General features: G+C 44.5%; 1 protein-coding gene across 1 annotated transcript in view; it reads left to right on the top strand.

The window, feature by feature from the left end:
- The window catches only part of OLFML2A (olfactomedin like 2A), a 189606-nt gene that overhangs the window by 134666 nt on the left and 36689 nt on the right, over positions 1-18251 (top strand). The window lies entirely within an intron of this gene.

Below are 18251 nucleotides of genomic sequence, written 5' to 3'. Positions count from 1 at the left end.
CACGGGCGAACCGTCGCCGCAACACGCGCGTGCCACGTGGTTGCGGCGACGGCCGTACCCCGTGTGTGCCACGAATGGTTGGCAGCGATGTGCATAGCAGGGGAGCCTGATGAAACCAGGGGACCATGATAGACAGGATCTATATTTTAGGGGTTTTTGGTTACTTATAATTTTAATTATCTGAACATTCCTATTCACTTTTGTTTATTTGTATATTATGTTTTTTTTTTTATTTCAAAACCTACTTTTTGACTGTAAAAACTTCAGGTACCCTAGACCCAGCATCAGTTCCCCCCGAGACCCATACCATGCGTTGAGACCTTAGGCAGGGAAGAGATGAAATCCAGCTCTGATTAATTTGTCTTCCTGTGGATTATGTTCAGTTTACTTCAGCACTGTAATTAAGCACACTGGTTGAATTTACGTACTAGAATATGATTGCTGGTGTCCCTGTAATCCTCTCGTTTTCTTCTCAAGATGCCTTGTATGTCTTATGTCTGATAATCCTTTCTCTGTAGTTTGTAATTGCATCCTTAGATTGCATTACTGGTGTGATATTCTCAAGACTTCATGTGAAAATGTGTTGGAGCTCTAAAATGTGGGGAAAGTTCAAAGCAGAATAAAAAAAAAAAAATAGCAAAGTTACAGGGGTAACAATATTTAAAACATAACTGCAGGCAAAATTTCCTCTCTGCTCCAATAGATTAGTCACATTATTGTACATCTCAAGAAGGAACTCATTTTTACTACTGGGAGCAGGGGCATTGCTACTGGGAGCAGGGGCATTGCTAGCCCCAAAGATCAGTGGCACATGCCCCGGATCTATTCTTGGGTGTCCTGGATGTCCCCCAGGCAGTGGGCAGCAGTACTTATCTCTGGCCACTTGGTCTCCAGGTTCTGCAGACATCTCTGCTGGGCTTCTCCACTTAGTGTCTGGAAAGTAATCAGACATTAGAGCTCCCAGCACCTTATTCTCGGATGCTAGAGGGCGAATCGCCAGCTACAGAGGATCTCTCCAGACTTGGAGAGTAGATGGAGGAGATGAGTAGTTTCTCCAGTGCTACTCTTCTGGGAAGGGGGGGGGGGAGGGGGTCCGAGGGAAAGAACAGTGAGGACACACAACTATGGATGCTCCCTATGAAGAATCCACAGCTTTCAGCATGTCACTACAACACCCAGCATGCCCCATAGAAGCACCACAGCACACAGTATGCCCCATAGAGGCACCAAAGCACCCAGCATAGAGCCACTGCACCCAACATGGCACCACACAGCACCCAGCATGCTACTTAGACCGCTGTTAAGATCATGTAAATTTGGCTCCACCCATGATAAGACCCCCATTATGGTGCATGGCCACACCCATTTTCGGCTGGAGTGCCCAAAAGTGCCCCGGATCTCTTAGGATCCTAGCAATGTCCCTGACTGGGAGTCTTATTAATGTTCGTTTTGAGTTGCACTGAGATTTTGGGCTGCCTAGAGATTGGTGTTTTATCTCTGACTGTGGGCAACAAGGATAATTTATAGCAAGGAGCTTCTGAGTGCAAAGCAAACTGACAGCTGTACATTCTGAAAAATGATTGTTAGATACTTACAGAAGTGGATGCTATATTTATGAAAGATGGTTGCTTTTTGGCAGGAGTTTAGGAATGGGGTTATTTTCCCGAAGGAAAAATTACATTGGGAGGTAGGCTAATATACAGTCAGTAGGGATTTGAGTGACAGGTTGGCAATAGCATGTCATGCCAGACTGATGTGAAGAAAATATGAAAGTTTCCTGAAGTGGGGAAAAAATTTGAATAAATTGGTGGGCTAGCTAGATTACCTGCTACTGAACATCTTCTGACTGCTCGCTGTAGTCAGGGTCCCTCCTGTTCCCCATTTCTGTCCCTTTAAGATTAATCTGAGTGTGCATGATTCTGAACTGTGCACGTTCACAAAAGAAAGATGATGTGCACAAGTGTTTTCTTTAATTGGGCGTGTGCAGTTTGGAACTCACACGTGAGTCATTCAGAATTGCTCATTCACGTACTGGATGAACACCCTAGGGGTGGGGGGAAGAGGGGACTCAGACAACAAGACAACAAGCATTCGGAAGATGGTCGGGGTAAGTGTACTTGTGCCCCACATTCTTTTTTTAAACTTTCTGCACTTCTGTTGTGCTCGATATGATCCAAAAGCTATCAAGCTGGGTAAATCAGGGTGTGCAGGGGTGACTGCCCCCTTATAGTCTGAAAATGGAAGTGCGGATTCTGCAGGATTGGATGATATGTGAGACCAGTCATCACTGTGATATGCCCGATTAGTTAACTTCGAATACACCAAAAATATCTAAGGGAGCCAGAACCTATTCCTAATATTGGTCAATTTATTGCATATGTCCAGTAAAGCCAGAACCTATTCCTAATATTGGTCAATTTATTGCATATGTCCAGTTTACTGGACATATGCAATAAATTGACCAATATTAGGAATATGTTCTGGCTCCCTTAGATCTTTTTGGTGTAAAATTTTGCATATTTGTAAGGTGAGACGGAGAGAGGAATATGCAAGTTGATATCCCGTACTAATTTATTCTACTAACTTCGAATACACTTTAACTACTTGAAGACCGCCTCACGCCAATTGACGTCAAGTCCTGGGGCTGCAATTTCCCAGGGAAAGGCCGCACGCATGCACGATCGTTCCCTGCCCGTTCACGGAGCGGAGTTCCGTGAATAGCCTGCTAGCTGCTGATCACGGCTAGCAGGCTGCTTGTAAACAAAAGGGGAAAGAAATCCCCTTTGTTTACAAGCGTACAGAGCTGCGGTCTTCCACAGCGCTGTACGAGATCTCTGATTGGCCGGGGATCGCTGTCCTCTCATAGGCTGATGCCTATGAGAGGCAGAACAGGACGGATAGCCGTCCTGTTCAGTGTAATGCACGGGGGGGGGGGGGGGGGGGAGAAAGGGAAGAGAGGAGGGAGGGAGAGAGAGCTAGAGCCTGATACAGGCTAAGCTTTTCTTCTGAAATTCCTCACAGGAGACATATTTGTTTCTAAAATAGCTTTCAACCCTTAAAATTTTCTCAAAAGAAATGGTTCTAAATTAACTTAAATTCATTAATACATCCCTTACTTTTTATCTCGGTAGGTTCGGAAACAGTGTTTTGTAGATAAGATGAGAAAACATCTGTGAGTAAAATTAATAGAATATTGATGAACTATCAATGGTGACATACAATACGCTGCACGGGGCAGGAGTGCGTGCCATCCTGCTTCATCCCTGCTGGCTGTTGCGTCACTCGCGTGCGCCATCCAATAAATGCTGTGGCGAATTACAGTGGGGCAGGAGGGGCCATGTGGGAGAAGGACAGACACAGCATCATGGCCAAACAGAGCAGGGCGGCAGCAGGAAGCGTGTGTGGGCCAGAAATACACACAGCGTTTGGCCTGAAAATTATTATTTTAGACTGTATTGAAGGCATATTGATAAATGCCCTGGGAAATATGTATCTGGAAGTGATTTCACATTGCTCAATAACCCCTCCCTGTTATGCTGTTTCAGTGGCAAGATTGTGGTTATACACAATTTAATGATAGAGCCCTGGTCTCTTGTTCTGATAATCAATGATATCATGGGGGGGCAGAAAGTGAGCTGAAACAGCCAATGTCAGCCATTTCAGCCAAACAAAGTGTGACTTTTTACAGGTTTGGGCAAGATGAGAATCATAGCAGACACTCATAAAACAGCCACAAATACAAGTAGATTGTCACAAATACAAAGCAAAGGCGTCATTATGTGACAGCTATGCCACCACTGATGTAGTATTCATGGCGCAATCGGCACAACCTGCGTTCCCTAGGTAAAGCGTTAGTTGCATTGCTAGTGTAATGCTCTCTATGAAAGCAGCGTAAAGTGACACATTACCTAGGCCAGGCAGGTTGGGCTAATTGTGCAATATACACCACGTTAGTTCCATAAGTGCCATAAGTACTGGGACATTAGATTGTGAGCTTTTGAGAAACAGTTAATGACCTGAAGTATTCATGCATACTGAAAACAAACGTGGGAAGTGTCAGAGCGATGCAAACGTATAATAACAATAATAATCACGTACCCTTTATAAAACGTAAATGTTGACATTTGGAATTCTTTACTTTAGGCAGAGTATATTTATTTTACTTGCCTAAACAGGCTGATCGGATTAATTGTTAAACCTTGGTGGTATTGTAAGTTCAGAACTGCAAATATTAGAAATTCATTGTACAAGGGAAAGTTTATTTGCTCAATTCATTAGTGATAAACTGTATTGTGAATATTCAGGGGGCGGCAGTTCTTCAAATTCCCAGATGTTTTTGCAGTGCTGTGGTCAGCCATTTGTGAACAAGTAATTTGTATCTTTCATTGTCTGACAGCGGTCTATCTGGTGTGAGATCTGAATGGAAAATCAAGCCTTTGGGCCTCCAGTGTTTGCTGCCAGTGGGTGGGTGGCTGTATGGAAATACATGAAGGGAACAGACAAGGATGTGTAGGATGCTCTTGGAGGTTTAACCTGTTCTCTGCTCAGCTGCTAATTAAAGACAGTTCAAAATTAAAAGGCAGAAGTTTATTTACACTGAATCAAAGAAGCCACATCTTTTGAACAACCCCATTTTTTCGAGCCTCAGCTTGACTTTCTGTAATCAAGTTTCATTGCTGGCCAACTGAAAAGCAGGGGCATAAAGGTGGCCATACATCCAAGCGATTTTGACGGCTGATCAAACAAGAGACAGTTTTCTCTCTGATGGGAGAGAGATCTTTTGGCTGCCATAAATCGCAGGCCAATTCCCAATTAATTTTAGTATGAAATCTTTAGGCAAACAGCCTAGTGACGCCACCTCGTTGCCCCACCGGGCCGCATCCCCTCAAATGTACATGAACCTCCCTCGGTGCCCATACATCAATATATTGCCTGCTCATTGGCACCCCACGTGCCAGCGTATTGCATGTGTGGCGCATGTGTGATGCCACATACTTACAAAGACTTTTTCTTGTACTAAATATTCAATATTGTTTCTTTATTACATATTTTTGTTGTTAATTGTCACAGTATTGTATAAACACTTTAAAAGGACATTGAAAACAACCAAAAAACACAGTTTATACTATATGTCCAACTACATAGTTTATACTATATGTCCAAATCCAGAGTTGTCTGAAATCAAGTTATATATACACGTTTCACTATGTTTTAACACTAGGACCTTTATTCAATTCCTTTTTCCTCTAAGTATTCTCCTTGGAGATCATTTTTAATCTTCTGCTTAAAATAACTTTTCCGCACTCTGTAACTCAAACAGTATTAAAAAGTAGGTGAAAACGTACTGTCAAAATTATTCTGACCATGTTCTTGCTAGCTTAAAATGCATTTTATAAATAAGGTGAAACAACTTAAAAGAAAAAAAGGATTTGAATAAGGGCCAGGACTACTTACAAATTCAACTTACAAACAATCACCTGTAGAGATGATCCAGGGACCATGTGCTCTGGACTGAACAAGTAGGACATTACTTTGAGAGCCAGCACAATGCAAACAACATTCAAATCAATTACAACTTAATGAGTGATTGCAGTGAAATAGAAATCTTTCTACTCTTGAAATCTCTTAGTTTGAAGGTACTCTGTAGTGAGAATAAATTAATAAAAATACACACAGCCAGGAGTAAGGTATTTCATACAGTCAGTGTAATCACTTACCTGATTGGCATTAGTATAGGGAAGTATCGTTCAAGTATTGTGTCAAGCTCTTACAAATCTGACCATCTGCATGGCGGAACAAAGCTTGACGTGGATGTAGTGGACAGCTCTGCTCCTCCCCTTCCACATTGTTGTGCCACTCTTTGCCCACCTTAGTGGGTGGGGGTGGGGAGTTGGCTACTATATTTAGCACAGTGCGGCAAGCATCGGGAGGACACATCGCTGGAACGGCAAAGTGAAGGAAGATGGAGGAAGCCTCTGGAAGTAAGCGCCTCTGTTTTTCATTTTCAACCTTACAGGTTTGCTTTTAGGAAAGAAAAAAACTTCATGCATATATTATCCCTTACCCCAGTGTTGCAAGGCCAGAGTACTTATTCTATGCCACCACTCTACCCAGCCAGTGAAGTGGTAGACTGTTTAAGGGCACCACTTTTGACATAAGAGACTAGGGTTTGAATGCTGGCTGGAACCATTACCCAACGAGTAAGGAGTCCTTGTGGAAGACTCCTTAATGGCCTGAATGCCTACCAGGGTGGCCCACTGAATGTTCATAGCAGAAAAGCGCTTCATAAAAATAAGCTTTTATTATAAATGTTGTTCATAGAGCTCCGTCTGTGATCAGATAACCAATTAGACTTTGCAAACTAAGTAATATGTCTGCTTTTTCAATAAAAATGTATAGATACAATTTTTAAGATAAATTATTAAAAATAACAAGCAGCAGTTTATTAGTTTGTAATCATAAAAAAAAATTTCTTTAAATTGTAAGCTCTTATTTCCGCATGCAGACCACTATAAAAATACATGTTTTTCACTGGGATACACTGGCTTCATTTTCACATGCTTGGGCTTTTGAACTATGACACGATGCTTGTTTTTATATTTTAATGTGTTTATATTTTTCCTGATCACTATGTGAACTTTAGCCAAGCAAAACAGCTTTGTAATGTGTGAGTGGTGCATCTAAATTCTAGAATAATTGAGTATAAGCAACAATAGAAATGTCCAAAATAAACACACAGTTGTCACAGCAGTTATAATCTAGTGTCCAGCAGAGCCTTTGAACCTTGTGCTATACAAAGAGAATAAAGAAAACATTCTTGTAGAGCCTTTTTTGAACTATGGAAGGGAAAACATCCATTATATTGTACCTTTTGAAAGTGTGATCTGTTTACACAATTGCGAGCCTTTCATTCAAGTGGGCTGAATGTAGAACAGGAATTCTTCTTCCATAAAGGTGCGGACACACCTTTGACTTGTGTCACCTGGCGCCAATCTCCTTAAGTGATATCACTGGGCTGGTCGATACTGATGCATGTCAGCTATGCAGTCGCAATGCGGGGGGGGGGGGGGCACAGAGCGGCGCATGCGTGATATCACATCATGATGGGCCCGGGAGTGCTGTCTTCAAAGAATTAGTCTGTTGGGTGAGTTGATCATCTGGGCAGATCGCTTGGTGGTCATTCGATTTCAAGCCCTGGGTGGGCACACCTCTGTATGGAGTCGGGTGCCTGATATTGTGACCTAGGCAAATGTCACATGCAAAGTACTCCTCCAATATATCAGCTCACCGAGTTTTCTGGAATCAAATGTGGTCCCCCCAAATGTGGTTGCCAATACCCGGGTGACCACATGGGGCACCAGTGAGGAAAAAAAATGTGGACACAGCGGCGGACAGGTAAAATATGAATGCAAGCGTTGTGTATGGCAGCCCTGAACACCAAGCAAAGTACTCCTCCAATCTATCAGCACACCGAGGTTTTCTGGAATCACGCTCTTTTATTTAGCCATCTGTATCCACAAAGTAATAGCCGACAATTGTTTCGGGGGCTTCGCAGGGTTCTCCTTTATCAAGGCGTGGAGGGTTGTTTCTCTACCCAACCAATCCAGAGAATGACTTTCAACCCAAGTGTGGTTGGGTATACTCTCCCCACCTGCATTATATTTTATCACTTACAAGCGACCTGTGCTTGTGAGTATACATTCACTAAACCTATATCAAAATACAACCATCTACTACACCTTATTGGCTCTTGGTTTTTTAGTTGTTTGTTTTTTGTCAAGCATCTAGCCTTTGTACAGGTCTCCCATAATGGGACTTTGAGATCTGTTATGCCAGATCTCACAGTGACATAACAAACAAGCACATTATTCTTGAGCATACCCAACCCGCCAAAAGCCACTCTGTCATGTGACATCCCGTTCATCCCTCACCATTGAACAGTAAGGGCCATATCCTATTCAAGGTGATAAGTAGCTTGCAGATGCAAGCTACTTATCATCTTGCCATCGCATTAAGATTACGGGCAAATCCTATTGCCTGTTTCCTTCATGCGATGGCTGCTCATTAGGGAGCATTACTCAGGCGAAAGCCTGGGCGATGCTCCCATATCCCTGGTGATAGGGAATGAGGTTTAACGCTGTGGCGTTGTCCTTCACGGCACTGCTCCCTCGCTCCCCTGAGATGCAGGTGCACCCACTGAACATCTGCCACCATCTTCCACCCCTGCATCTAGGAGTTTCCTTTTATAAGAAGACCCCCAGAGCTCCCCATCAGGCCGCCGCACATCGCCGAAGCCTCCTGTAGCTGAGTTGGACACCCCTGTCAATTTACCTTTCAGCGCAGCTGAACACCCGCCACCCCTCACCGCTAGTCCAGACAGGCAGTGGACAAATGGGGAGCCGCGGTGGGAGCTTCAAAGATGCTTTTCCGGGGCTCTGCAAGAATTACAGTGTTGGGACTTGTAGCGAGGGGCAGAGGGGAGCTCTGGAGGTCTCCTTATTAAAGGAGATCCAGATGCAGCGATGCAACACATGCATTAGTTGGTTTTGACCTGCTCTTTGCAGCATGCAAAATGTAAAGAACTCGCTGGGCGATAATATCATCCAAGCAAGCATTTTACCACTGGGGGGGGGGGGGGGGGGTGTTACATTTAATTGGATTAGGCTATGCTCCCATTCCCTAATTTAAGAACTTGTCAGCACTTATCACTGGCTAGTTTTGAAACTGGACATGGCCCTAAGCGTCACTCAGTTACAGCTGAGAGATGTGTTCTTTGTAGCACTTGTTCCCCCCGTATTGCACCCATTACAACTGTAAGACTTATTGGACATGTGTATGCACCTTAAGTGTAGCCCTCCAGTCTCTATTCCTATTCTAAGTCCCCATCTCTCAAAAATGAGTAACATGAGAAAAAGTGCAGTCAGACTATTGTAAAAATAAATACATTGTCAAATTTTAGTGTGTAAAAGTAGCTGCTTTACTTTAGGTCTTACAATATTTGAAATTCAGGCATCCCTCCAAAGTCAAGAAGTCATGTACAGTACGTGACACGTGCATGAATGGCATAGAACCGAAAAGGGCAAACAAATTCTAAACAACAACATCTGCCAGGAAAGTTGGATGTGTTCCTGCAGGTTTATTTTACACAGAGAACAAACATACACAAACTTTCCTACATTCCAATCTTCTAACAAGAAACACAAGAGAATTTCTTGGTTTCCTTTATTAATCTTGCACAGAAAGTCACCTCTTACAGCCCAGATTTGTCTGTCTCTTCCTGTAAACTGAATAATATATTTATAGTGTCTATGCGGATAATGCAGATAATGTTAAACATGGTGGAATTCACTGCGGAATACTTAATGGCACAGTTACATGGTTCAGATCTTTCTTTATTATGCAAGCCCAAGGGTTTGCTGATAACATTCCAAAATCCAGATGTTTCCCATCAGGCTGTCTCCTGTGTTATCTTTGTAAGATCAAATGCGATGCTTACTTCATAAGGAGCTTCCTATAAGACTTCAGAATCCTCTTATTCTTCATTATTCCTATTCATCAACAGTAGATACACCACCTGAACACATTCTTTGCCTAGCTCCAAGCAAAGACATGAAGGGAGCCCATATGCCTTAAAGAACTACTGTTTACCCTTCCCCAAACACCAGCTTTGCTTACAGTGGATCACTCTAATTTTTTTTTTTTTTATTATGTATGTGCTCCATTCATACTGGGCAGCAAATAAATAATTGTGTGGTACAAGAAACATCTTTTAAATATATGTAACATAATACAAAACTTCTAAATACATGTGGTATGTAATGAAGGCACACCTTCAGCTGCGTAGCACTCCCTGCAATCTCAGATCCACAAGCTCCAATAATCTTGTCATACCCAGAGTCAACCTGAAAACGTTTGGTCCCAGAGCCCTCTGTCATGCTGCTCCTACATTATGGAACTCCTTACCTCGGCAGATCAGAACAGCTCCATCTCTGGACATGTTTAACCACTTCCCGACCGCCCACTACACAGGGGCGGCGGGGAAGTGGAGCCCTGCAGGACGGCCTCACCCACAGAGGCGGCGGTCCATTTAAGGGCATGGGCGGAGCGATCGCGTCATCCGTGACGCGATCCTCCGCCGGCGCCTGTCACCGTTCGCTCGCCGCAACATCCCGCCGGCTATACGGAAGCGCCGGCGGGATGTTAACCCCGCGATCGCCGCATACAAAGTGTATAATACACTTTGTAATGTTTACAAAGTGTATTATACATGCTGCCTCCTGCCCTGGTGGTCCCAGTGTCCGAGGGACCACCAGGGCAGGCTGCAGCCACCCTAGTCTGCACCCAAGCACACTGATTTCTCCCCCCCCTGCCCCAGATCGCCCACAGCACCCATCAGACCCCCCCCCCTGCCCACCCCCCAGACCCCTGTTTGCACCCAATCACCCCCCTAATCACCCATCAATCACTCCCTGTCACTATCTGTCAACGCTATTTTTTTTTTATCCCCCCCCCCTGCTCCCTGCCCCCTCCTGATCACCCCCCACCCCTCAGATTCTCCCCAGACCCCCCCCCCAGACCACCCCCCCCTGTTTACTGTATGCATCTATCCCCCTGATCACCTGTCAATCACCTGTCAATCACCTGTCAATCACCCGTCAATCACCCATCAATCACCCGTCAATCACCCCCTGTCACTGCCACCCATCAATCAGCCCCTAACCTGCCCCTTGCGGGCAATCTGATCACCCCCCCACACCAATAGATCGCCCACAGATCCGACATCAGATCACCTCCCAAATCCATTGTTTACATCTATTCTCTCCTCTAAACACCCACTAATTACCCATCAATCACCCATCAATCACCCCCTATCACCACTTGTCACTTTTACCTATCAGATCAGACCCTAATCTGCCCCTTGCGGGCACCCAATCACCCGCCCACACGCTCAGATTGCCCTCTGACCCCCCCTTATCAATTCACCAGTGCATTAATTACATCTGTTCTTCCCTGTAATAACCCACTGATCACCTGTCAATCACCTGCCAATCACCTATCACCCATCAATCACCCCCTGTCACTGCCACCCATCAATCAGCCCCTAACCTGCCCCTTGCGGGCAATCTGATCACCCACCCACACCATTAGATCGCCCGCAAACCCGCCGTCAGATTACCTCCCAAATGTATCGTTTACATCTGTTATCTTCTCTAAACACCCACTAATTACCCATCAATCACCCCCTATCACCACCTGTCACTGTTACCTATCAGATCAGACCCTAATCTGCCCCTTGCGGGCACCCAATCACCCGCCCACACGCTCAGATTGCCCTCAGACCCCCCCCCCCTTATCAATTCGCCAGTGCATTAATTACATCTGTCCTTCCCTGTAATAACCCACTGATCACCTGTCAATCACCTGCCAATCACCTATCACCCATCAATCACCCCCTGTCACTGCCACCCAACAATCAGCCCCTAACCTGCCCCTTGCGGGCAATCTGATCACCCACCCACACCAATAGATCGCCCGCAGATCCGACATCAGATCACCACCCAAGCGCAGTGTTTCCATCTATTCTCTCCTCTAAACACCCACTAATTACCCATCAATCACTCCCTATCACCACCTGTCACTGTTACCTATCAGATCAGACCCTAATCTGCCCCTTGCGGGCACCCAATCGCCCGCCTACACGCTCAGATTGCCCTCAGACCCCCCCTTATCAATTCGCCAGTGCAATATTTACATCTGTTCTCCCCTGTAATAACCCACTGATTACCTGTCAATCACCTATCAATCACCCATCAATCACCCCCTGTCACTGCCACCCATCAATCACCCCCTGTCACTGCCACCCATCAATCACCCCCTGTCACTGCCACCCATCAATCAGCCCCTAACCTGCCCCTTGCGGGCAAACTGATCACCCACCCACACCAATAGATCGCCCGCAGATCCGACATCAGATCACCACCCAAGCGCAGTGTTTCCATCTATTCTCTACCCTAAACACCCACTAATTACCCATCAATCACCCCCTGTCACTGCTACCTATCAGATTAGACCCCTATCTGCCCCTAGGGCACTCAATCACCCGCCCACACCCTCAGAATGCCCTCAGACCCCAGCCCTGATCACCTCGCCAGTGCATTGCTTGCATCCATTCCCCCCTCTAATCACACCTTGAGACACCCATCAATCACCTCCTGTCACCCCCTAGCACACCTACCCATCAGATCAGGCCCCAATTTGCCCCGTGTGGGCTCCTGATCACTCGGCCAAACCCTCAGACCCCCTTCCGATCACCTCCCCAGTGCATGGATTGCATCTATTTTCCCCTCTAACCACCCCCTGAGACACCCATCAATCACCTCCTGTCACCCCCCTAGCACTCCTATCCATCAGATCAGGCCTAATACAACCTGTCATCTAAAAGGCCACCCTGCTTATGACCGGTTCCACAAAATTCGCCCCCTCATAGACCACCTGTCATCAAAATTTGCAGATGCTTATACCCCTGAACAGTCATTTTGAGACATTTGGTTTCCAGACTACTCACGGTTTTGGGCCTGTAAAATGCCAGGGCGGTATAGGAACCCCACAAGTGACCCCATTTTAGAAAAAAAAGACACCCCAAGGTATTATGTTAGGTGTATGACGAGTTCATAGAAGATTTAATTTTTTGTCAAAAGTTAGCGGAAATTAATTTTTATTGTTTTTTTTTCACAAAGTGTCATTTTTCACTAACTTGTGACAAAAAATAAAATCTTCTATGAACTCGCCATACACCTAACGGAATACCTTGGGGTGTCTTCTTTCTAAAATGGGGTCACTTGTGGGGTTCCTATACTGCCCTGGCATTTTAGGGGCCCTAAACCGCGAGGAGTAGTCTAGAAAACAAATGCTTCAAAATGACCTGTGAATAGGACGTTGGGCCCCTTAGCGCACCTAGGCTGCAAAAAAGTGTCACACATGTGGTACCGCCGTACTCAGGAAAAGTAGTATAATGTGTTTTGGGGTGTATTTTTACACATACCCATGCTGGGTGGGAGAAATTTCTATGTAAATGGACAATTGTGTGTAAAAAAATCAAACAATTGTCATTTACAGAGATATTTCTCCCACTTAGCATGGGTATGTGTAAAAATACACCCCAAAACGCATTATACTACTTCTCCTGAGTACAGCGGTACCACATGTGTGGCACTTTTTTACACCCTAAGTACGCTAAGGGGCCCAAAGTCCAATGAGTACCTTTAGGATTTCACAGGTCATTTTGCGACATTTGGTTTCAAGACTACTCCTCACGGTTTAGGGCCCCTAAAATGCCAGGGCAGTATAGGAACCCCACAAATGACCCCATTCTAGAAAGAAGACACCCAAAGGTATTCCGTACGGAGTATGGTGAGTTCATAGAAGATTTTATTTTTTGTCACAAGTTAGCGGAAAATGACACTTTGTGAAAAAAAACTATTAAAATCAATTTCCGCTAACTTGTGACAAAAAAATAAAAACTTCTATGAACTCACCATACTCCTAACGGAATACCTTGGGGTGTCTTCTTTCTAAAATGGGGTCATTAGTGGGGTTCCTATACTGCCCTGGCATTTTAGGGGCCCTAAACCGTGAGGAGTAGTCTTGAAACAAAAATGACCTGTGAAATCCTAAAGGTACTCATTGGACTTTGGGCCCCTTAGTGCAGTTAGGGTGCAAAAAAGTGCCACACATGTGGTATCGCCGTACTCGGGAGAAGTAGTACAATGTGTTTTGGGGTGTATTTTTACACATACCCATGCTGGGTGGGAGAAATACCTCTGTAAATGACAATCTTTTGATTTTTTTTACACACAATTGTCCATTTACAGAGGTATTTCTCCCACCCAGCATGGGTATGTGTAAAAATACACCCCAAAACACATTGTACTACTTCTCCCGAGTATGGCGATACCACATGTGTGGCACTTTTTTGCACCCTAACTGCGCTAAAGGGCCCAAAGTCCAATGAGTACCTTTAGGATTTCACAGGTCATTTTGCGACATTTGGTTTCAAGACTACTCCTCACGGTTTAGGGCCCCTAAAATGCCAGGGCAGTATAGGAACCCCACAAATGACCCCATTTTAGAAAGAAGACACCCCAAGGTATTCCGTTAGGAGTATGGTGAGTTCATAGAAGATTTTATTTTTTGTCAAAAGTTAGCGGAAATTGATTTTAATTGTGTTTTTTCACAAAGTGTCATTTTCCGCTAACTTGTGACAAAAAATAAAATCTTCTATGAACTCGCCATACTACTAACGGAATACCTTGGGGTGTCTTCTTTCTAAAATGGGGTCATTTGTGGGGTTCCTATACTGCCCTGGCATTTTAGGGGCCCTAAACCGTGAGGAGTAGTCTTGAAACGAAATTTCTCAAAATGACCTGTGAAATCCTAAAGGTACTCATTGGACTTTGGGCCCTTTAGCGCAGTTAGGGTGCAAAAAAGTGCCACACATGTGGTATCGCCGTACTCAGGAGAAGTAGTATAATGTGTTTTGTGGTGTATTTTTACACATACCCATGCTGAGTGGGAGAAATATCTCTGTAAATGGACAATTGTGTGTAAAAAAAATTAACAAATTGTCATTTACAGAGATATTTCTCCCACCCAGCATGGGTATGTGTAAAAATACACCCCAAAACACATTATACTACTTCTCCTGAGTACGGCAATACCACATGTGTGGCACTTTTTTGCAGCCTAACTGCGCTAAGGGGTCCAAAGTCCAATGAGCACCTTTAGGCTTTACAGGGGTGCTTACAATTTAGCACCCCCCAAAATGTCAGGACAGTAAACACACCCCACAAATGATCCATTTTGGAAAGTAGACCCTTCAAGGTATTCAGAGAGGGGCATGGTGAGTCCGTGGCAGATTTCATTTTTTTTTGTCGCAAGTTAGAAGAAATGGAAACTTTTTTTTTTTTTTTTTTTCCTCACAAAGTGTCATTTTCCGCTTACTTGTGACAAAAAATAATATCTTCTATGAACTCACTATGCCTCTCAGTGAATACTTTGGGATGTCTTCTTTCCAAAATGGGGTCATTTGGGGGGTATTTATACTATCCTGGAATTCTAGCCCCTCATGAAACATGACAGGGGGTCAGAAAAGTCAGAGATGCTTGAAAATGGGAAAATTCACTTTTGGCACCATAGTTTGTAAACGCTATAACTTTTACCCAAACCAATAAATATACACTGAATGGTTTTTTTTTTATCAAAAACATGTTTGTCCACATTTTTCGCGCTGCATGTATACAGAAATTTTACTTTATTTGAAAACTGTCAGCACAGAAAGTTAAAAAAATCATTTTTTTGCCAAAATTCATGTCTTTTTTGATGAATATAATAAAAAGTAAAAATCGCAGGAGCAATCAAATAGCATCAAAAGAAAGCTTTATTAGTGACAAGAAAAGGAGCCAAAATTCATTTAGGTGGTAGGTTGTATGAGCGAGCAATAAACCGTGAAAGCTGCAGTGGTCTGAATGGAAAAAAAGTGGCCGGTCCTTAAGGGGGGTAAAGCCCTAGGTCCTCAAGTGGTTAAATCAAGCCTGAAAACCCACCTGTTCAGTTTGGCATTTGCAGAAATATAATTTTGTTGTGTTAACACTTCACCCTACTACCAATGACTGAATGTGAGAGAGCCTAAGCGCCAGTGCTGGGCCGAAATTACGCATTAGCGTAATTACGCATCGTAATTCACTACAAATGCACCGTAAGCGTTACGTGTAAGGTTACGGTATTACGCGTAATTAATTACGCGTAGATCGCAGGGTTACGTTTTACGCGTAACAAATTACGCGTAAGACAGTAAACTCCCATTGAAATTACACAGTCTGCCGTAATCGCGTAATATTACGCTCCCGTATAATATAAAAAAGCCGCCGACTTTAAGGGTTAATAGCAAAGCCCCCTTAAGTGCTAAGAGCCTCAAATTTGGAGAATATATTAAGGAGATCAGAAGGAATAAGAGGAAAAAATTTTTTTTCAAAAAGACCTTATAGTTTTTGAGAAAATCGATGTTAAAGTTTCAAAGGAAAAATATATACATTTAAAAACCCGCCGACTTTAACGGTTAATAGCAAAGCCTGCTTAAAATTTAGGAACACCAAATTCACAGGGTATATTAAGGGGATCAGTGGGAATAAGAGGAAAAATTTTTTTTTCAAAAAGACCTTATAGTTTTTGAGAAAATCGATTTTTAAGTTTCAAGGGCGAAAATGTCTTTTTAATGCGGAAAATGTCAGTTTTTTTTGCACAGGTAACAATAGTGTTTTATTTTCATAGATTCCCCCAAGTGGGAAGAGTTTTACTTACTTCGTTCTGAGTGTGGGAAATATAAAAAAAAAACGACGTGGGGTCCCCCCTCCCAGACCTCTTTAACCCCTTGTCCCCCATGCAGACTGGGATAGCCAGAATGCGGAGCACCGGCCGCGTGGGGCTCCGCACCCTGACTATACCAGCCCGCATGGTCCATGGATTGGGGGGTCTCGGGAGGGGAGGGGCAGCCAAGCTTTCCCCTCCCCCTCCGAGCCCTTGTCCAATCCAAGGACAAGGGGCTCTTCTCCACCTCCGATGGGCGGTGGAGGTGGAGGCCGCGATTTCCTGGGGAGGGGTTCATGGTGGCATCTGGGAGTCCCCTTTAAAAAGGGGTCCCCCAGATGCCCACCCCCCTCCCAGGAGAAATGAGTATAGAGGTACTTGTAGTACCCCTTACCCATTTCCTTTAAGAGTTAAAAGTAAATAAACACACAAACACATAGAAAAAGTATTTTAATTGAACAAAAAACATAACCACGAAAAAAGTCCTTTAATATTCTTAATTAACCATTAATACTTACCTGTCCCTTTAAAAGCCAGTTCCCACGCAATATCCTCGGAAATATACTAATCAGTTACAATGTAACAAAGTTATTACAATGTAACAACTTTGTTACTTTGTAACACCACCGCACCCGACGTCACTCGCCGCTCACCCGCCGGCCGCCGCATACACTCTAAGTCCCCGCCGGCTCCCGCCGTCCACTCCGCCCACACCTGTCACCCATATACATGCTGGCACCCATGGGTGCCAGCATGTATATAGGTGACATGTGGGAGAGGCGGGGAGGGCAGCGGAGCCGGCGGGGACTTAGCGTCCCTTCACCCGACAGAGCTCTGAGCTATATTAGCTCAGAGCTCTCCAAAGCATCTTTGTATTTGGGCTCCAAGGAGCCCCATTGGTCCTTAGCAGACCAATGGGGTTCCTTCAAATCAGAAGGAACCCCATTGGTCTGCTAAGGACCAATGGGGCTCCTTGGAGCCCAAATACAAAGATGCTTAGAGAGCTCTGAGCTATAGCTCAGAGCTCTGTCGGGTCCTGCAGCGCAGACGTGGCGGCGGCGGCGGCGGTGAGTGACGTCGGGTGCGGTGGTGTTACAATGTAACAAAGTTGTTACATTGAATAACTTTGTTACATTGTAACTGATTAGTATATTTCCGAGGATATTGCGTGGGAACTGGCTTTTAAAGGGACAGGTAAGTATTAATGGTTAATTAAGAATATTAAAGGACTTTTTTCGTGGTTATGTTTTTTGTTCAATTAAAATACTTTTTCTATGTGTTTGTGTGTTTATTTACTTTTAACTCTTAAAGGAAATGGGTAAGGGGTACTACAAGTACCTCTATACTCATTTCTCCTGGGAGGGGGGTGGGCATCTGGGGGACCCCTTTTTAAAGGGGACTCCCAGATGCCACCATGAACCCCTCCCCAGGAAATCGCGGCCTCCACCTCCACCGCCCATCGGAGGTGGAGAAGAGCCCCTTGTCCTTGGATTGGACAAGGGCTCGGAGGGGGAGGGGAAAGCTTGGCTGCCCCTCCCCTTCCGAGACCCCCCAATCCATGGACCATGCGGGCTGGTATAGTCAGGGTGCGGAGCCCCACGCGGCCGGTGCTCCGCATTCTGGCTATCCCAGTCTGCATGGGGGACAAGGGGTTAAAGAGGTCTGGGAGGGGGGACCCCACGTCGTTTTTTTTTTATATTTCCCACACTCAGAACGAAGTAAGTAAAACTCTTCCCACTTGGGGGAATCTATGAAAATAAAACACTATTGTTACCTGTGCAAAAAAAACTGACATTTTCCGCATTTAAAAGACATTTTCGCCCTTGAAACTTAAAAATCGATTTTCTCAAAAACTATAAGGTCTTTTTGGAAAAAAAATTGTTCCTCTT

Source organism: Hyperolius riggenbachi, chromosome 8 (assembly GCF_040937935.1).
Source record: "Hyperolius riggenbachi isolate aHypRig1 chromosome 8, aHypRig1.pri, whole genome shotgun sequence".
In the NCBI taxonomy this organism is placed as follows: domain Eukaryota; kingdom Metazoa; phylum Chordata; class Amphibia; order Anura; family Hyperoliidae; genus Hyperolius; species Hyperolius riggenbachi.
Note: the sequence above shows the minus strand (reverse complement) of the source record. Positions and strands in the feature narration are given on the sequence as shown.